Consider the following 21,869-nt stretch of genomic DNA (forward strand, 5'->3'; position numbering starts at 1 on the left):
CATATAAGATAATCCGACGTATTGGCGCACTGGACTATGAGGTCGTGCCAGACGGCATTTCGCAATCACAGCGGCGCCGGGCACGACCTGAAGTCATCCATGTGGTGCGTCTTAAACCTTTCTACGCCCGCTGACGACATTAGGTACTTTGTTACTTTGTTATTGTTTTTTTGTTGTTTATAACGCATTGTTTTGTTTTCGCTTTCGTGCTTGTAGCATCGGGACGATGCTTTTTAAGGGGAGGGTATTGACACGTATACATCTTTATCTTTCACCGGTGGCCGCTTTCCACCGGCTAACAAATGTTAAACGTTATCGCTCGGCGCAGGACGCGCCTGTGTCGGAGGTTTCTAGAACGTTATCGATGCTTCTTTCCGTTGCCTGTTTTCACAGACGCTTATGTTATCTGATTGTGTGACCGATGCGAATTGTCTAGAACTTTCTGGAAGACACGCGGGCATCAGGGATTAATCTGGAACCTTCGATGACTCAGGTATAAAAGCCGACGCGTTTCGCCGCTGATCAGATTCCGACGATCGCCGACTGTGTTCGCCGCTATCGTTGTGCTTCAAGTGTAACTTGCTTTTGTGGGCACAGGTTCGCCCAATAAAGAATCAGTTTCGTCATTCCCAGTTTTACGACTGTTTGCTTCATCGTCACTACTACGTGACAATATGTCACATTCCGTACCTTTCATTGGGATGCAGCGCACTACAGACAAGGACACCAGAGTGCGAGAACTAGAGCACATCGACACGGGTACGGCGAAGACACGCAGTTCATCACAGCCGTGACAGATGAGCGTGAACTGTGTGTTGGGATGAGCGCTCCTATTTTACAACACTCAGTGTATGTTGAGCAGCGCTAGTCGCAAATACAAAATATTGGAGGACGCTTAAGCTTCGCCTTTAAGAGTAGAACGCGATAGCACCGCATCGTTCGCATACGGCAAGTAGGCTTCATTCACTGCAACACAGAACGTGGGAAAGCCAGCATACAAGTGTACACCGATCGCCTTAAGGTCGGCTTCACTTTTAAACTGAAATGTATTGCTAGAAAGACGTTTTTTCCAGGGGCAATATAAGTGGTCTTATATTAAAATGTGAAGGCCATAGCACCTTTGTTTATTTTATTAATTGTTTCCTATTGCCCCGACGCGCGCAGGTCTGCAAGAAATGCTGGAAAATGGGTTTGCGTTTGAGGTTCCTCGTAGCAGAATTAGGTTTTCTCGTACATTCAAATTTCTATCCGACGCCGAATGGTAAAGTCGTACTTTACCATTTTCTGACGGATTTCACTGTGAGAAATTCAATTTTTGTTCACCAAAACCTTGCACCACGTGGAGGGCCTGATTTTCTCCGCCACCCGCATCGCACGCCGGATTTTCTGCGAAAAAGAACGTAGGCAGCTTTTAGTGGCGCAAGCAAGGCTGCAGCAAACAGCGGAGTTGGTGATCGACCTAGCTTTTCATCCAGTTTTGCCAGGAAATGCCAAGTGCTGCTATACACGGTATTCCGAATCAGCTCCCCGAGGACGCGCAGAATCTCGCGATTGGCCGCGCTACCCGCTTCCAGATGAGCGGCTTCTTCTTCGGTTGTCCGGAAACTGGTGGAACAGGGAGATATGGGAAGCAATCGACGAACGAGGGAAAGCATCACGAGAACACAGGCAGGCACAAAGTTCGGTGTTGCCGCAAGATGAAATAGACAGAAGATGGGAATTATACCGTGCAAGTGAACGTTGGTCATAGGCGTATCTACCAAGTGCCCCCCCCCCCCCCTTCTGTCAGAAGTCGTGGGTCAAAGTATGCCATTTGCCCACCCACTTTTGAAAGCGGGCACTTTCGGCAGCATGCTGGAAAATTAAACAACACCACAGCTGCAGCTAAATTTTCTTTTGTAATAGAATGGCCGTGTCAGTAATGCTTTTCTTTGCTACGTATCCCCTGCTTGGGCAGCGAGGATTCTATTTGAAAACACACTCAGTTTAACCTGCAGGCGATGTGGAGGTCAGGATAACGTATTATAATCAGCCGCGCCCAACGACTGGTGTCGTTTACGGCATGAAATCGTTGGAACTATTTAATCTCTGTCCAGAGACAGCCTACATAGCGTTGCAGTCTCAGTAACTTATCACCATCAAAAAGTCTAATCAAACCTCTTAGAGGTATAGCTGTCGAGTTTCGCTGTGTAATCGCGACTTTTTGTAGATATGTTCGTGAAATTGACCTTGGTAGCGGGTAGTATACGCTGCTGTGGACATCTCAGCCAAATGTTGCTGTCGTAATACGTAATAAAGCACATTCCAATACGACACGAGTCCACTGGCTGCTCGCTGTGGACGACCGCGTTTGGTAGGCACCAAAATTGAAGGCGGAAGGGGATCATAGCGGAGGCCGCGTCTGATTGTCAATAGCTCCGCTTCTGCTGAACGCAATGAAGTATTTTTGCCGCAAAGTTGTTTCCCCCCGGTATCCTCGGTGAACTATGTGGGGCATGGTGTTTTTAACCTGCTTTTAATACAAGTGTTCCAGACAATTACTAAACCCTCGTTCTTCCATGTGTTCCAAATACCTGGTTTAAATGCGCATGCAACTGGTTCATTGCCCGTAAAGATTTTTCACAAAGCTTCGCTGTAGCAGTATTTGCAGGAAACGGGTCAGGATGCTTAGGGCGAGCGATTTTAGAATGTCTGTCTCCTTTGTCTTTTAATATAAGCCAAGATAAATATTTTTGCTGCTTCATAAAATGTACCTTTCGATGATACAGAGCTCATATGAATTGTTGTGAACCCAACACCCGGAGGGACCTACGGAGCTGTACAAAACATGCAATTTCAACCCGTGCAGGATTGGGTACTCGAGCCGTTTTCCGTGTGAGTCCCGGCGCCACCAGACGTCCTCCTATCGCCAGCTGAAGCAGGTGAGTGCTGCCGTGTTCTTCACGTTTCACGGGCGTCTTGACTGTCAGTCAAAGAAAAGAGCGTCGCGCTAGTTTGAACTACCACACAGGGACTCATGAACATGGCCATTAGTTGCATGGGAAAGCTTATTTGTTGTGATTCATAGTGAACGAATACCTTTGCGTCAGAGACATACAACTCCTTCAGAGTGAAAGAATAACAGCGCGAAAAGACAAGGACGACAGCCCGCACGCATGTGTGTGCCCTGCTCGCCTTGTCTTTTCGCGCTGTTATTCTTTCACTCTGAAGGAGTTGTATGTCTCTGACGCAAAGGTATTCGTTCACTATGAATTCCACTAGCGCAACGCGCTTGCTCAATGGCGCGGGCAGCCCCGATCGGCGTGAGAAAAATAGGAAACAAAAGAAGTACGGGCACCTGCCCACGCAGGTACCCGTGGAGACGCGAGAAGAGACTTTGCGGAAAAAACCGCAAAGTCTCATCTTGTCCCCCACTACGCCCGAGTGGCGGCCCTCGTCTTTCGAACGCCATGGGCGCTGCGGCCTGCAAGTCACTGCCGGCTCCCAGGATTCGATCGTGGGCTTCGAACCCCATGGGCGCTGCGGCTTCTTCGCGTTGCCGGCTCCCAGGATTCGAACGTGGGCCCTTTCGAGTGCGAGCTCGACACTCTACCCACTCGGCTAACGTAGCGGCACGGTTATCGCCTTACGAAAGGCGACTAGGAGCGTGAGGCTGCTTATCGCCCGGGTGAGGGGGACAAGTGCGTGCTACGTCGACGCATGCGCACGACCGGTGTTCGTTTATCATAGATGGCTGTCCGCCGACGCTCGCAGGCAGAGAAGCGGCGGTTTGCGCAAGAAGGAAACAGAAAGAAGAAAAGAAATAAATTTCTCATGGGCTCCAATATGGCCTAATTGGACGGTCGCGTAACCGTACGAATGGAGTGAACCACATGATCATCGCCATGAATGGCATCAATGATCGAACGGATAGTTTAGCCTTAACTGTGGCTAGAATCGGCGGAACATAAGCGACACAGTAAAGAAGGGGCGTGAAGGCACTGCTACAGGGCCGGGGTAATCTGGCTCCGTAGGGCACAACATAGATACGCGTTTGACGGGTTGTGGTTCGTCAGTACCAACCTCGCCTACCTCCATTTCATTGACTGCAATAGCGTGTTAGGCTGAACAAGGGAATTACATTGTGAGAGGTTCGTTGCACTCGCATGCCTGTGTACTAGCTGCGGCCTCTTCGACGCAAGGACCTGTAGGTCGAATGGGATGCCAATGGTAGCGTTGGTTTCGTGTCGTTATGCTTGCTAGAATTCATGGCATTGCGATATTGGTTAGCTCCGCTCTTTGAGTAAAGCTACAGATTCCGGCAATGGACGTAAGGTGCGCACCCACATGTGACTCATGCGAGGGTGGCGTACTGAAGCGGTACAAATTTCCCGGGCATTACATCTGAACTGAACCGCGCATGAAATTATGAGTTACATGGAACACGGCATACAGTTCCAGGAGAGATATGCAGTGTGACAGCAAATTTGCTGTACAAAAGGGTTATGGGGCAAACAGGGATGGAGATAACGGAATGCACGCAATTTTGGTTTGGATAGGCTGTTGAGATAACGCGGTGGCAACAGACGGTGAAGGAAGCGATGTGTGTAATTGTGAGACGTCGTTGTACACAACTGCCACTATAGACCAAGCTTAACTACGCTTGCAGGGCAAAGCTTCACACGGACCAAAGAGCAGACTAGGGCACAGGCAGCGCAGTACTCCACTGGCCAGCGTCGGGGTTTCTCGTCAGAATGTGAGTACATGAATGAGTTAATGACCACCGTAGATAGATAGATAATACGGAGAGGTCGACCTGAGCTAGTCTGCTACGGAAGGAGGATGATGATGTGAAGAGTGTTGAGTGCTTATGTACACGAGATGGTAGCCCTATTAGAGCCGCTCGTCTAACTTCTTGTCTTGGAGAAACTTAAACAGCTCTTTAGTAGCACGCATTGTTCGGCCCATGTGGGGCGAGGATAGCGTCGTCCGACAGTGGTTGCCTGCCAACGCTGCTACGTGGTCCCTTTGAACGTTCGCAACCATAGATGTTGATTTGAGGTCCAATTGAAATCGCCGCCTAATTCCAAGTTGCAGGATAAGAAATGTGGCCGTTCTGGCGTCAAGCCAATGGTAGAAACTTGGGATTTCTTCGTAATTCCAGGTATTTGAAGCTGAGTCGATATTCTAGTCAATGGGCGTGAGTTCACCAGTGATTCAACGAATTTCAGAAAAGTGCTCTTCAAAGCTTTTCGTAGGGCTGTCTTGACTGTGCGTATGAGTATTCTTTTGCTCGTCTTATAGGATGAATACTTGCTCTGCCGGGGGAACAATAGCATGCTTCTCGTTGTTCGTGAATTCTGAAGTGTTCCGCCCACTCTGATCAAGTTGTCTTCATCTTTGTAAGGAGCAAATTTCATTAAGGTAGACGCAGAACCTTCCCCAAACGCAATTTCTTGTATCTTAGAGATGCAAAATTTCTCTGCTCTCTGTAGTGTAATTGTTAACAGTGGTCCTGTTATCAAAGCAGTGATGTTCATGCTCTTGGTAAGATTGTAATACGGGAGATGTATTCTTGGATGTCACTTTCAATATCCTTGTTTCTTCAGTTCAATTGGCCAAAACAAGTGTTGCTTAATCAGCCACTCAGGGCCATTTCACCAAAGTGTGTGCTGTCTTGAAGACGCTTTCCCGTTCTGATGGACAATATCGCCGTTGACCTCAGGGCTTGTATTTCCTTTACTCTGTTCGATACGAAAGGCTTCCGTTTATCCATGTAAGAACGGCTGTTGAGTCAGACCAGAAGTGCGTCTCGTAGTCTGTCGATTTGTCTCTCTGCACAGTCTGCATGAGCTACCAACAGTTCTAATTGCGGAAGCATTAACTTTTTCAGTGGTGCCACTCTTGTCGTAACTACTGGGTCATAAATCTGAGCTGCTGTCTTTAATACATTCATTTTTGTCGTTGCCAGGGATACCACGAGTTGCATACATTTGGAAGTATCAAACCCGTACATGTCAGAACTCCAAGTATGTTCTTGGTTTTAGGAACCGTTAACCAAATATCGTCGTTAATGTCGGCTTCTTTTTCTTCACTGAGATGTTGCATGCTTGTAGAATTCGTAGTCCATTTACGCAGGTGCATTCCCGCTTCATTGATGACTTTAGCTGCATTATTTGCAGACTGGTTCTTAAGTCAGCTCGTCATCCCTTCACCTTTTGTATTCTCAAAATGAACTGTGGCACTAAGAAGAAACAGGCCTGATGCGGCTGCGAATGTACACGACTCATCCTACATATTACTTATCTTTGCAATTCTTTTCCTCGTGTCAGAGGACTTTCGTACCAAAATTATTGAAGTGAATTGCGGTCTACTTCAGCAAGAAGTTGCAAAAAGGCCTTTCCAGTGTCAGCTGTAACTGCAATGTTGTAGGTTCGGAATTTTAAAAGAAGCTCGATGATCAATGAATTCAAATTAGGTCCTGCATGCAAAACATCGTTTAAAGACAGTCTGCCAGGGCTGCTGCAAGAGGCGTCAAACTTCCGTATCTTTGTCATTTCTCTCTTGTTGTTGATAACTGCCCTATGTGGTAAGTGGTAAACAGGTACGATACTTCGTTACTGGGTACTTGCTCCGCAAAGCCATTTTCTTCATCTCTAGTTCAACGGCATTATCCTTCCAGGGGAAGTGAACTTCATAGCTCCCGTCAATATGCTTCACAGTTCTTTTAAATTCATGAACAACTATGTCTGACGTTGTAGTGGTGGTGTTAGTTTCTTGGACACTTTCTACAGGACCCTGCAAAGTCGAACCAAACAGTGTTTCTATGGCAGTCAGTCCGTTATTTAGTGTTCCGATTGTTCCAGTAGTAGTCAGATCCAATAAGAACATTATGCTGTCGTTCATACAGGCATCATCTGCAAGTTGAGTAGCTAGAACGATGTGCCGTTACAGATATTAGGAACTTCTAGGGCCTCCACTCGAATCTGCTTTCCGTCATACCGGCAGTTTTGGAAAGCGCGCTTGCGACTTGCAGGTTAGACTTTCCAAGGTGATATTTCTCAAGGCACCGAAACCAACGGCCACTTCGTTTAATTTTTTTCTTTCTTCTCTTGTATGGACACCTCTTTGTCACACTTGGTAAAGGAATGCCATAAGGAAGCTTGCCTTTTATGCTTCCTTACCAGGTTCAATGGTTGTCGTTAGCTCAGCAGCTGAGGCGATACGGCGTTGAGTAAATTCCGTCTTGTTTACCTTGTATTCCTTCACGCCCGAAAATATATGAGTAATTTGAAAAGCTTCTTCTCTGCTAGTCACTTCCAACGCTTTAACTAAAGCAGTCGACTCCTGCGATCGTTCACGGCCACTTCCTTGCGTCCAAAACGTTCTTTGAGCAAGTCTACAGCAATTTCATAATTGCTATCTGTCTATGAGAGGCCAGTTATGCTGTCTTCAAATACTTCAATTTATCAACGTTGGACAGATGCTCATTTTTGTGTATAGAACAATCGCACTGATCCCAAAAAGAGCCCCAGTTTTGAACACTTCCATGGAAATTGTGGATCTGCAGTTTCGGAAGCTTTCTAGCAGTTCGAAAGTCTCTGTTCTGGTTAGGAGATTCGCGCTCACTGCTTGGCCCAAGCGCTTGAGTATCGCCCAATGACTGTTGCATTTCTTGTGTGCGTGTGATAACTGTAGACTTTGCCGAACATATAGATATTTGGTAGGTGTTCAGGCTTTCGAGTTCCGATTCAAGTTGTTATTCGTCCTGTACCAATTGTTCCGTGAGGTTGTCTAGTTCTCTTAAAGTTGTCTTGCAGCTCACCAACAGTCGTTGATGACTTTCGTCACGCCTGCCCTTGGTGCACTCCGCTTTCTCTTATGGCGATCCATTCTTGCTACCCCGAATGTTAGTGGACGTAGCTGCGTCAATCTCCGTGAGCTTCGTCGTTTGAAGGCGCCAGAACAGTTAAAACGTATTCTTTGTCTTGTTCGTATAAATCTCCAACACCAGGTATTTGATGCCTCACTAGTGGTCTTGCGGATGTTGGTGTGAGTGTGTGATCAGCAGTCGACGATCGGTTCGCAATGGTTCAGACCGATTGGCCGAGCCCGTGCAGTGTGGCAAGCCAAGGCACTGCTTGTGCCTGCAGGCTCTCCAGCGTGCGCATACAAGCTGACCCCATGTTGCATAGCACAGGCATGCTGTAGCAAAGAATGCCTGGTACACTTGGAGCAACCTTCGTTCAGAGGGACCCCATCTCAGTCCAGATATAACACGAAGGACTTGTACGAAGTTTGCCAGTTTAGCCCTAAGTCTATTGCGGTCTATTATCACAATAAGAAATATGTCGACAACGATGGGATATTGCGACATTGATTTGCGCGTGAATGCCCGCACGGCAGACTGACTTGCTGAGAGTTGCAGGCCTCTACGGCACGAGAGATGGTAGCCGTCTGCATGGCCCACCAGTAATGGTGCGGTTACGAATGCTCCGATATCTTCAAGCGCCTGAATAATCGAATGGTGGAAGACGTTGTCGTAGGCGCGCTTAATATCCAGAAATCCAGAGTCGGACAAGGTCGATCAGCCTCTTCTGAATTCGTTGATATCCACCACTTCTCTCGAGTAGCCATTCCAGTCTGTTCAGTACCGTCTGATGCATTGCTTTACCAATACAGCTTGCCAGGGCTATCGGCCGATGCGGGCATTTCACAAGACGACTGCACTTCCAGTTGTCAGGCACAGTCGCTGATTCCTATGCAGAGTTGTAGAGCAACAGGACAGTTCTCGAGCTTCCAGACTAAGATGACAAATCGCGGAGTATGCGATTCCATCTGGTCCTGGACAAGATGACCGGCGAGAAGGAGATATCGCAGCGTGGAGCTCGTGCATATTGAAAGGTGCATCCAGACGGTGATCACTAGATGATGGTAGATCGTCAATAGAGTGGGGCATAGGGGAAGTTTTTCCGTCGAAATGTACTTTGGGCTGCCAGTTTTATACAATCGTTGAACGACACCCTACTGGATTACTATAACCACGCCTACTTTCATTGCCAGTGCGCTGTTCCTTACAGAAAGAAACTGAAGCAGGTTACTGCGGGCGCTTCTACATTGTCATAGTTCGGAAAGGCTGCGCCACTCCGCAAAAATACAGAAGATATTCTACTACACCAGTGATTGCATAATCGTTTGAAAGCGTTGCGTAATAATTCATTCGCGCGCGACCACTTCATGTTCGCAGAAAGTTCGTGAATCGGGGCAGCTTGCACTTTACCGCGGGAAAACGCATTGCGCAAGCCGCCCGCGAACTGTGACGGATAAAGGTTACACGCACCTCGATGGTCTGGCGGCGCCGGGACTAACACGGGAGACTGGCTCGAGGATCCAACTCCATGCACACCTGCACGAATTCAGGAAGTTAATTTGGCGTTGTATACACTATATGCCGACGCGTGTCCCTGTATCAATCAGTCGCATGTTCCCTTACCAGAGGTTATACATACAGCGGCAACGCCTAGTTTCAAAGAAAATGTTATGCTACTTCTTGAAGCGGTGTGCGCTGGCTGCATGAAAGAGGTTAGATAGAGGAGAGATAGTTAGGCTATGTGCCTATTCCTACCTGAGGTCACACTTCTTGTATGTATTGATGGAGTCGGTGCTCTGGGTACATTGCTGTAGCACCAACAGCCCCTACTAACTTCGCAGCCACATCTCAAGCGGCGAAACCTGAATAACACATGCGGGTTTGGGTTTTCTTTGTGCTTCGTTTGAAAGTTCTCGTGGATAGCAATGCTTCCATCCGCAGAACTTTTATGTGTCCACCGTGCAAGTCGTATACGATCAGAAATGAAGCGATGATTGCCGAAGGTAACAGCCAGCCGGAACTGTTCGAACTTGTGCGAATATTTACAAAAAAAAAAAAAAACGCCGCCTCCGTGCATTGATTGGAACGTACCAGTGCGGCATTCAACGGTGGCTCGCACATGCGCAAATCGTCGCTTCCCTTCCTGAGAACAGCTAGCTACGCAGATATCGCGTTGACGTAACACGCGCTTCTCCCCCTCACCCGGGCGATAAGCAGCCTCACGCTCCTGGTCGCCTTTCGTAAGGCGATAACCGTGCCGCTACGTTAGCCGAGTGGGTAGAGTGTCGAGCTCGCACTCGAAAGGGCCCACGTTCGAATCCTGGGAGCCGGCAACGCGAAGAAGCCGCAGCGCCCATGGGGTTCGAAGCCCACGATCGAATCCTGGGAGCCGGCAGTGACTTGCAGGCCGCAGCGCCCATGGGGTTCGAAAGACGAGGGCCGCCACTCGGGCGTAGTGGGGGACAAGATGAGACTTTGCGGTTTTTTCCGCAAAGTCTCTTCTCGCGTCTCCACGGGTACCTGCGTGGGCAGGTGCCCGTACTTCTTTTGTTTCCTATTTTTCTCACGCCGATCGGGGCTGCCCGCGACTTTGAGCAAGCGCGTCGCGCTAGTGGAATTCATAGTGAACGAATACCCTTGCGCCAGAGACATACAACTCCTTCGGAGTGAAAGAATAACAGCGCGAAAAGACAAGGACGAGAAGGTGACACACACATGCGTGCTGTCGTCTTTGTCTTTTTCGCGCTGTTATTCTTTCACTCTGAAGGAGTTTATGTCTCTGGCGCAAGGGTATTCGTTCACTATGAATCACAACAAATAAGCCTTCACATGCAACTAATGGCCATGTTCACGAGTCACTCTGTGGTATTTCACACTAGCGCGATCGAAGGACACGGCTGCACTCACCTGCTTCAGCTGGCAATGGGAGGACGTCTGGTGGCGCCAGGACGCAGACGGAAAACGGCTCGAGAACTCCTGCACGGGTTGAAATGAAATGTCACTCCGGGTGTTGGGTTCACAACAATTCATACGAGTTCTGTAACATGGAAGGCTTGTGGGCACATACAGTATATGAAGTGCCTTGGCATTATGTTACGACACAGCAAACACATTTATCTTGGCCTATATTAAAAGAAAAAGGAGAGTGGCATACAAAGGATGCGCATTTATCCCCATACAATTATCGAAATGAAGACATGTATGATGCACGAAAACACATAGAAGAATGAGGGTTTAGTAATTGTCTGGAGCACTTGCATTAAAAGCAGGAAAGTGCTGTTGCTTTAGGAGTCGGGGAAACATTTCGATTAGTGGCAGTAACTGTTTTCGGAGCACATAAGTAACCTACACAGTGCGAATTTTCGATACACGCCACCGAAAAGTGGCCCTCATTTTTCCAAAATAGAAACCTGTGCTGTTCTTGCTCCTGCTGGGATACACTTAATAGGGTACCTCTTATAAACAGCCTGACAATGAAGTCGACAAGGTCAGAAGTAACACAAGCTTTTAGAAAAAGGTTCAAGTCAGTGTTCTATTGGCATGTAAAGCTAATTCAATGCCTTGCACTGCGAAGGCTACGGCGGAGTGGGGCGGGGCCACAACGCTCCGCCTTCGAAATGTAACCCTGGGGCACAGTTCAAGTTTCATTTTGTATGTTAACGTAGACGCCAGGCCTTCCCATTTCGGTGCCTACGACGCGCTAAACGTAAGCCAAACGCGGTCATCCACAACGAGCAGCCAGTGGAGTCGTGGCGTATTGGAATTATTATTACCTAATAAAGCACAGAGAACAGAGCGAGGATCATGGCTTCTGTTGAAGCGAGAGCTCCACAGCAGCGTACGCTACCCGCGGATTATGTTGTTTTACCAAGCCCGAGGGGTGGTTCAGGGCCTAAAGTGGCTCTGCACGTTCGACCAAGGTCACTTTCACGAACATATCTACAAAACGTCGTGATTACACAGTGAAACACGACAGTTATGCCTGTAAGAGGTTTGATTAGACTTTTGATGGTGAGAAGGTACTGAGACTAAACCGCTATGCAGGCTGCCTCCGGACAGAGATTAAATAGTTGCACCATTTGAAAACCCAGCGATTTCATGCCGTAAACCACACCAGTCGTTGGGCGCGGCTGATTATATTACGTTATCCTGACCTCCCCCTCGCCTGCAGGTTAAATAAGCTGATCGCGTTTTCAAATACGGATATAGGGGTCCCAAAACACTGAGAATGATGATAGTAGCGCAAGTAGCGTACTCTATGAGAAGCAGCAGAGGATAGTAAAGAAAAGCATTGCTGACATGGCCACTCTATTACGAAAGAAAATTTGGCTTCAGCTGTAGTTTTGTTGGACTTTCGAGCATGCAGACAAAAGCTTTCAAAATCCAATTTTTTGCCTGCCTGTGTTCTCGTGTTCGTCGATCGCCTCCCATATCTCCCTATTCGAAGGCTGAAGAGAGCGTGGCAGCTTGTTTGCATGCTCTTGGAATCTGAGCACGTGTCACTTTCGGACATCGCTGTGGAAAGCTTTGACGTCACTGTCACATCTCATGTAGTGCACCGATGGATAGTATCTGAGTAGTGGTGACAGGGACTGCATTGAGAACTATAGACAGCCACCATTTGCTTGCGTGAACAAATATAGCATTATGAAAGCAACAGCGATCGCTCTTTTTGGACCAACAAAGCGCCAGAAAATTCAGATGGCACACCCCCGTTTAATAGCAGCAGCTCTTTACGATTGCGAAAGAATAGTGCAGCACTTACACGAGTATATATCGTAAATTCTCAAAGCAAGTTGTTTCGAACTACCAGCACACAGATGGCTGAAGCACTATTTATCACCGAGCGTAACTATTTATGCTATTTATACAACCCGTAACGCTACTATGCTCGAGGTCTCGGTGATGAGGGCGAAATGCCAAAACGCTCGTGTACCTAAATTTAGGTGCACGTTCAATAAGCTCAGGCGGCCCAAATTATTCCACAGTTCCTTACTGCGACCTGCCTGATAATCAGATCTTGGTTTTGGCACGTAATATCCCAGAATTTTTCTATTAACCTGTGGCCCTGAGTCCCCAGCGGCTACGGAGCACCTGACCAATGCGGTGGGCAAGCCTGCGACGCGGCAGAAGGTTCTAATAACCTCTGGAAACGGAACCTAGTAACGTTAGAACATTAATAATAATATGCGATTTTTTATTGGCGCAAGGCCCAGATATGGTCAAAGAGCCCCATAGCGTGTTATGAATGGAGTGGACAGTGAGTTGCAAATGAGCATAAAGGTTCCGTTAAGCGATGGTCCTCAAAGTCAAGGGCTGAAACATCTGCGCTGCAGATAACCTGGCCAGATTATTTGTACATCGGCTAAAACTTTGACTTTTAAAATCAAAAAGTGGCTCATAGTTCAGAAATAATGCTGGTAAGGTTGGGCTTCTATTTCAGGCCACTGGACAAGAACATGGAGGACTGTAAGAATGTCGCCACACCTATCATACGTCGGAGGATCACTGCCAGTAAGGAGTGTCTTCCATATGTATATCCTATCCTTAGTCAACAAAGAAGCACTTCCTTGTTCTTCTCTGATATCTTGTTTTCGGTCTTGTTTTCTCTGATATCCACATCCCTATTCGTAGTTTGATCATATGTAGCTTATTTGACACTTACTGCCTTTGCCAATATTTCCGCAACTCATGGCGAAAGAAAGGCTTTAGGTGTCTGGGAGGGATAGCTATGTTTGTGTCGGTATATTCAAAAATTGCTGACGTGGCACTTTCATGTGCAGCTACATTGCCTTTTATGCCTGTATGATCTAGGTATACAGCTTACTGCTACCTGACGGTAGGGGGTCGAGGGCAAGAGTGGCTCGAACCCAAAATAACAAAGAGCGCGCGGGTCTTCGCTGCTCGAGAGCCAGCCCCGGCGGACGCGTTTTCCAGGAGCCAGCTGTTCTACGGTTCATTAAACCGAGAAGCCTACTTCTGAAGACTCGTGACAACCTGGTGTAGGTGCTGGGTACGCGCCCTCACGGATGTTGCAGATCCTTCAACGATCCGCACTAAGAAACCAGTGCCAGTCGACACACCCATGCATCGGGCCAACCACAAGATCAGGGGACTGTCCCGGAAGTCGTCAACACTATGGTTCCCACTACATGAACCGCTATGACCGGCGCTTGCGTTCAAACCACCCGAACTGGTACGGGAATGCACTATGTCGAACTGGTACACACTTGAGAGCCCACGGGTCCCGACGACGTTTCATGGTACAGTGTTTCGAAGGACGTCGAAGACTGGATGGCTGACTTCGAGCGCGTGGCTACCTTCAACGAATGGAACGACATTGCAAAACTGAGACTCCTCTGCTTCTACCTGGAGGATGGCGCGCGTACTTAGTTACAGAATCGTGAGGAGCAACTGACGTCGTGGCGCGCGTTTTGTTGTCAGCTTGGGCGAAATGCAAACACGCTCCTGTACGTAAATTAAGGTGCACGCTAAATAAGCTCAGGCGGCCCAACTTGAAACAAAATGGTTTTGGCACGTAATACCCCAGAATTCGGCAATTACCTCTTGCAATTAACCTGTGGCCTTGAGTCCCTGACCTGACCAATGTGGTGGTCAGGCCTGCGACGCGGCAGAAGGTTCTAATAATCTCTGGAAACTGAACACGGCAACGTTTAACAGACGAACCCTCTCGAGTTAGGTTCAGATCAGCACAGCAGCTAATCCTGCTGCCTGATCATTTTTGAAGCAATTATCAGGCATTGTCTGGGATATTATTGGCCTTAGTGAGGTTAGAATAACTGGTTGGGATTATGCAGTGCAGACTAACGGCCACGCCCTCTGCTACACAGGTCTTCCAGATAAGAGAGAAAGCGGGGTAGGATTTGTAATTCATAAGGACACGACGGGTAGCATAGATGAATTCTACTGAAAATGTACTCAGATGAATTACTGAGATGAGAAAATACTGAGATGAATTAATGAAAAGGTCGGAGTAGTCGTAATAAAGCTAAAAAGGACATATAGATTAGATGTAGTACATACCTATGCTCGAACAAATGGAACAGTTTTATGAGTATGTTGAATTAGCAATGAGAAAATTATAAACACAGTATACTGCATTCGTGGGCGACATCAAAGCAATAGTGGGGTGAAAACAGGCTGGGCAACTAGCTATAGACAACTACGGCATTCTTCCGAGGAGCAGTAGATGAGAGATGTTGGTAGAATTCGCGGAAACGAATAGAATCCTAATAATAAATACCTTCTACAAGAAAAGGACCTGGTAAAGCGCTAATGAATAAACTAGAAATTAAATACACTCTGCTGAACTCAGCATAATGCCGGATATAGAAGTGTTGGGTAGGGTAAAAACAGACGAATGTAGGCTGGTGCTCGAAAACAAATATGAAGCTTTAGAAATCGAATAATAATATGTGGTTTTTTATTGGCGCAAGGGCGAGATATGGCCAAAGAGCGTCATGGCATATGGTGATGGGCCCTCAATGTATTACGAAAGGAGGGACAGCGAGTTCCCAAATGGTTAAGTGCAACGTGGCTGTCAAAAGGCCTAAAACAACTCGCTGTCAGTTGCGTAAAAATTGCTTAAATAAAGTGCGGCGGCACAACTTTCGTTGACTCTGTGGCGAGTACATGTAGTCTCGACATGGGACGACCAAAAAGATCCGGACACCCAAAAAGAAGCCGCTCATCTTGAAGCGCGTCGCGCGGCAAGCGAGAATCTGCGCGTCGGCGTAGAACCGATTCGGAATACCGTGCCCAGCAGCACTTAGCATTTCTTAGCAAAACTTAGCCAAGCGTTGTAAAATCTGCAAGAAAAGCTAGGTTGATCACCAGCTCCGCTGTTTACTCCAGCCTTGCTTGCACCACCACGTTTTTTTTTTTTTTTTTTTTTTTTTGGAAAGGGGGGGGGGGGGGTTAGTTGCAATTCATTCTACTCCGCCCACTTATTTATTTCAGTACCCACAGGGCCAGAGGCATTACAAGGAGGAGGGGCATACAGAATTAGCCTCAGTTTCCTTAAACATGTGAACGTCGGTGATGGCTGCGATAAAGGCAGGGAGATGGTTGCAGTCATCCCCAGTTCGAGGGATAAATGATTTTATACAAAAGCTAGTTCCGCATTGCGGTATTCCTACCTTGAAGTTGTGGTCAGTGCGTGAATATATATAAGATGGAGAAAGGAGTAACTTATCTTTGAGAATATGGTTGGTATAGTAAATTCTATGAAAAAGACATACGCGAAAATATTTGCGGCGCAGAGAAAGAACGGGAACACCAAGGGCTGACTCTAAAGTGTTAATTAAAGTGATCTGATTAGGATCCCAAATGGAGCATGCATATTCTAGTTTAAGTCTTATTAATGTCCTATACAGATCAAGCTTAACGGTGCTGTTAGAAGCTATGAAGTGGCGCCGTAAGAATCAGAGTGTGCGATTAGTCTTGACAGGTATGTAGTTCACATGCATTTTCCAGGACAGACTGCGTGTTAAGTGACTACCCAGATATTTGCACGATGAGACAGGCGATACTGGAGTGTTAATAAGAAGATAGCGAGGGTTGTTATCAGGACGGCTAGAAATACACAGGTGTTTGCACTTAGTGGTGTTAAGCGTCATGAGCCGTGCAGTCACTCCACCATGAAGAAATTACGTTCAAATCCTATTGCAAACACGCTGCATCTGAGGGATTCGTAATTAAAAGATATAGCACGCATTCATCTGCGAAAAGATTTATCAATCTTGAGGCCAAGCTCAAAACCGCGCGCTTCCAGCCTGCCTTCCTGCCTCGCGAGCCGCTATTGCCGGCTCACACTCGTAAGCTTTCACGTGCACACCTAGCGTACGGCGCGCGGTGACTCTTTCAACGACGTTGGATTTTATACGGAACCTCACGGCGACGGTGGCGGCGACGACGGCAGAAATGCGCTTGGAGTGCTATTGATTTCTATCGCAATAATGAAGTGCAACTCAGTATACGTCCTCCTAGTACACCAGTCTCTTAATAAATAGAAGTGGTAAGACGATACCAACTCGAACACGGAATGTGCAGTCCAGGAGATAACTTTTAATCACGTTCAGAAAGTTGCCTCGGACGCCCACTCAAGCCATAGTCGTGTCATATGCTTTCTTCGTGTCTAAGAACACCGACACGAAAAACTGTTTATGCACGAAGATATTTGGATATTTGTCTCAATGCCGGACAAGATGATTTGTTGCGGATCTAGCTTCCCTGAAACCGCACTGTAAGGGATCTAGTGTTTTGCTATTTTCAAGAAAATGGATCACGCGCTGGTTAGTCATTTTCTCAAAGAGTTTGCAACTTATTAGGGCTATAACTGCTGGCCGAAGTTGGGTCCTCGCCCTCTCTGAGAATAGGAATTATTATTGCCTCTTTCCAGACAGCCGGGATGTACCCACCACAGAATATGGAGTTGAAAAGCGTCATAAGTGTTTTGTGGGTTTCAGGGTGCAAGTGTTTGATCATGTCGTAAGCTATTCTGTCTCTTCCTGCCGCTGGCTTATTACAACTCAGTGAGGCCTGAAACTCCGCCATGGTAAATGGACGTTTGTAAGCATCATTCTTTGTTATTTTCCGATCCAGGGGCAGTCGCTGTGCTTACCGCTGGTACCGTAGAAATGTATCTGTGTTGTATCGGAACTAGAAATGTACTCGCAGTGGGCACCTATACAATCAGCCTGGTCTTCAAGAGTGTTTCCCTGGGTGCTTACTAATGGTAGAGGATGAGTTTGCCTCTCATTTAATTTGTTAACTCGGTTCCAGGCTTTGCTTTCGTCTGTGTGAGAGTTTGTGCCTGATATGTAATTGTGACGGCTTTCCCTTTTGGCACGGCTGCGCGTTCTTCTATCCTCACTCTTTGCTTTCCTAAAGTTTACTAGATTTTCCGTGGAAGGAGAGTCACGAAGGCGGCACCAAGCCTTATCTTTCTTTCTTCGTGATTCCCTGCAGTCAGGAAAGAACAGGAAGATAACATCTAGGCTGACTTCAGAAGGTAAGGCACCAAGGCAACCAGTAGGTAAGCGTTGCCAAATAAGAAAGCACCTAATAAAGACATGACAAAACATGAAATTCTCAAGAGATCAGGTAGAATTCGCTGAACTGTAAAATGTGATAAAGAAGAAGGAAGTAAACGATATTCAAAAATCTGTGAGAATAATACTTGGCATCGGACAGGACAAGGTGCATGCCGTGAAAGATAAGCAGGGTAATGCCATCAGCAATTTCATTGATGTAGTAAAAGCACCAGAAGAACTCTATACGGACAGTACCCAGAGTAACCATGGAAGCTTCATTGGAAGTAGGGATGAAAAGGATACAGAGGTCGTTCTATAACTACAGAAAAAGCTGTAAGGGCGATTTGATCAAAGATGGAAGAGATATCATGCTTGTATAACTTGCGGCCCTTTATATACGATGTGTCACGACTTCAAGTGTACCAATGAGCTGGAAGAATGCCAAAATTATACTAATCCATAAAAAGAAAGACTTTAAAGGATTGAATAATTGTAGGCCCATCAGCTTGGTTTCAGTATGCTATAAAATATTCACCAAAAAATTGCCAAAGGAAAAATGACCACGATTGACTTTTATCAACCAAGAGAACAGGCTGGCTTCGGGAAGGGATATTCTACGAAGAATTACCTCCATTTCATCAATCAGCTAACTGAAAAATCTGCGGAGCACAGTCAACCTCTCTTTATGGCATTCGATTCAGCACAGGTACCAACAGCAACGGAGTCATTACGTAATCATGAATATCTTGGGAAATATCTACTAAATTCCACAGTTTACACAAGAAACGTACACGGTTACTTATCAAGAAAGGCGTCAGGCCCAATGAGGCACAATCTTCCCAATTCTATTCACTGTATGCTTAGAAGTATTCAGGCTATTAGACTGGCAACGCTAAGGAGTGAGGATCGGCGGCTAATACGTCAACAACCTTCGGTTTGAAGCTGACATTTTCCTGTTCAGCAAAACTGGGAGTGAATTGCAACAAGTGATTGAGAACCTTAACCGATGATGTGCAAGAGTAGGATTGAATATTAATATGTAGAAGACACTACAGCTAGAGTAATATTAAATAGCCTCGCAACGGAACAAGAATTCATGATCGGCAGTCCGAGTCTAAAGTCTGTGCAGGAGCACGTTCATCTAGGGCAATTACTCACGGAGTACCATGATCCTGACCGCGAGATTTACAGAATAAAATGGGTTGGAGTGCGTACGGCAGGCATTGCCAAATTCTGACTGGGAGCTAAGAGCATTCATCCAGCGTAACATTTATGAAAAACAAGTTCTCGCTCCCAACTCTTTCATTACCCAGAAAGGTGCCCCGTCTTGAGCTTGGTAGTGACAGACATGATCGGTATTCCGCCAACATGAATTTCATCACGCATAAATCACCCACGCATGCATAGTTATCTGGCAACACGGTCCCTCATCCGCCATTTTCCCAGAGGATAGTAGCGAAAACCCTGCAGGTCGCGCGGCCTCTAGGGCGGCTTGGCTATCCTCGCCGTGTGGCTATATTCAGGACTCTTCTGCGCAACACCGGCCTTCAAATTTTACGACAACTGGCCTGCATATGCACGTCTGGTATGTGCACGCCTCATCTGCGCTTCTTCGATTCATTTCTTTGCAAATGGTAAACTCTAAAGCGTCAGAGGCTGTTCGCAGAAGCTTATCATTCCAAGATTCTCAAGGGGAATCAGCAGCGCCACAGAACAAACGCCTTTCACGTCGCATTGTGTCCTCAAAGTGTGCCTGCATTTCTAGCAGCCTGGCATTTCCTTTGCTTAAACTTTCAGCCCATATTTCGTATACCTTGTATTCTCGTTCACCACCGCTATAACACGGCCTTGCTTCAACAGCAGCGAGTTTTACGATGTGTACTTGTGTCTTATTTCATTTCATTTACACTGATCACATCGGTCTACAGAACATTCCGAGCCTGTTTCATTCCGTTCACGAAACAAAAAACGCCTTTTTTTTTCTACGACTTTTTTTTCGGGTGCGACTTAAGGATTTGCGGCATTGCTGTATGCGCACGTGAATCGCGATTACTACATACGCAAAAACAGTCTATTAACGGCCTCTTCTATGCGCTTTCTACTTACCATGCTATCGTTACAGATCAAAACTTGTCCTTATACAGCGCGCTTTAAAAAAAAAAAAACGTTTTTAATCTTTCTAGCATTGTAAGCATAAACAGTTCTTAAGCATAAACAGGTCTTAACACACTCTTCTAGCCAGCAATCAATATAGATGCAAAAATGCCTGTATACTGCCTCCGGTTATTATCATCATCATCATCAGCCTATATTTTATGTCCGCTGCAGGACGAAGGCCTCTCCCTGTGATCTCCAATTACCCCTGTCTTGCGCTAGCGTATTCCAACTTGCGCCTGCAAATTTCCTAACTTCATCATCCCATCTGGTTTTCTGCCGACCTCGACTGCGCTTCCCTTCTCTTGGTATCCATTCTGTAACCTTAATGGTCTACCGGTTATCCATCCTACGCATTACATGGCCTTCCACTTAATGTCAACTAGAATATCGGCTATCCCCGTTTGTTCTCTGATCCACACCGCTCTCTTCCTGTCTCTGAACGTTAGTCCTAAGATTTTTCGTTCCATCGCTCTTTGTGCGGTCCTTAACTTGTCCTCGAGCTTCTTTGTTAACCTCCAAGTTTCTGCCCCATATGTTAGAACCGGTAGAATGCAATGATTGTACACTTTTCTTTTCAACGACAGTGGTAAGCTCCCAGTCAGGATTTGGTAATGCCTGCCATATGCACTCCAACCCCATTTTATTCTTCTGTAAATTTATTTCTCGTGATCAAGGTCCCCTATGAGTAATTGACCTAGATAAACGTACTCCTTTACAGGCTCTAGAGGCTGACTGGCGATCCTGAATTCTTGTTCCCTTGCCAGGCTATTGAATATTATCTTTGTCTGCTGCATATTCATCTTCAACCCAATTCTTACACTTTCTCGATTAAGGTCCTCAATCATTTGCTGTTTGCAGATGACATTGTCCTATTCAGCAACAATTGAGACGAATTACAGCAAATGATTAAGGTCCTCAATCATTTGCTGTAATTCGTCTCCATTGTTGCTGAATAGAACAATGTCATCTGCAAACCGAAGGTTGCTGAGATATTCGCCGTTGACCCACACTCCTAAGCCTTCCCAGTCTTAGAGCTTGAATACTTCTTCTTCCGGTTATAGCACCTTTATAATATCGCTGTTGTTGCAAAGACAAAACTGTCACTGAAAGTACTTTTTGCGATTGCCACTGCTCAACGTACACTGGGTGTTGCAAAATAGGAACGCTCATCCCAATAAACAGTTCGCGCTCAAATTTTCCTTAATAGTAGGATTTGCAATGATATAAGTTTGATGCAAAGTTGGCGGGCATTTCTTACCGGTTAGGTCCACAGTAAATCTGATGCAGGTGTCCTCTGTGGTGACGTCACTCAAAACATGTCAATTCGACTGCCCCGGAACAGTGGCGCCATCTGTCACGGCTGCGATGAACTGCGTGTCTTCGCCGTGTCGATCAGCGTATGTGCTCTTGTTCTCGCATTCTGGTGTCCTTGTCTGTAGTGCGCTGCATCCCAAAGAAAGGCACGGAATGTGATATATGGTATAAGAAGCAGAAATACGAAGTAGTGACTCTCCTAAGTTCATACGTGGTACAGCAGATTAGCATACTCATCATTTGCTGAATGCACAATGATCACTTAAGCGCCCAGCTGCAACTGAGGCATTAACGCGAGCAATCAAGGTGGCGAGTATGACGTTGAAAATTGTATTTCTCAGTTATCGAATTCTTCTGAAATTTGCCGTCTCGGGTTGTCAATCAGGGTATCCTCCTAAAGAGCTTCAATACGCTCAAATGCGTACAGTACATGTGCCGTATATAGTATCGCTACTTGCTGCTGGACCCGCAGGTTTATACTCATTACAATGTAG

General features: G+C 46.5%; 2 long non-coding RNA genes across 3 annotated transcripts in view; one reads left to right on the plus strand and one right to left on the minus strand.

Annotated features, from left to right (window-relative positions):
• The window catches only part of LOC125941440 (uncharacterized), a 144,333-nt gene extending 139,535 nt beyond the window's left edge, over positions 1–4,798 (plus strand). The window contains exons 3-4 of one of the 2 annotated variants that reach the window (XR_007464292.1): positions 2,849–2,921; positions 4,649–4,798. This is a non-coding gene — a long non-coding RNA (uncharacterized LOC125941440). Of the gene's footprint in view, positions 1–707; positions 795–2,848; positions 2,922–4,648 lie in introns of those variants that run through there. The other variant, XR_007464294.1, reaches the window with a different exon arrangement.
• LOC125941441 (uncharacterized) overlaps positions 1–21,538 on the minus strand; it is a 69,288-nt gene extending 47,750 nt beyond the window's left edge. The window contains exons 1-3 of the long non-coding RNA XR_007464295.1: positions 21,320–21,538; positions 10,757–10,825; positions 9,320–9,385 (exon numbers count right to left, since the gene is read on the minus strand). This is a non-coding gene — a long non-coding RNA (uncharacterized LOC125941441). The remainder of the gene's footprint in view (positions 1–9,319; positions 9,386–10,756; positions 10,826–21,319) is intronic.
• Positions 21,539–21,869: the final 331 nt, after the last annotated feature.

The sequence above is a fragment of the Dermacentor silvarum genome, chromosome 11 (genome assembly GCF_013339745.2).
Source record: "Dermacentor silvarum isolate Dsil-2018 chromosome 11, BIME_Dsil_1.4, whole genome shotgun sequence".
NCBI lineage: Eukaryota > Metazoa > Arthropoda > Arachnida > Ixodida > Ixodidae > Dermacentor > Dermacentor silvarum.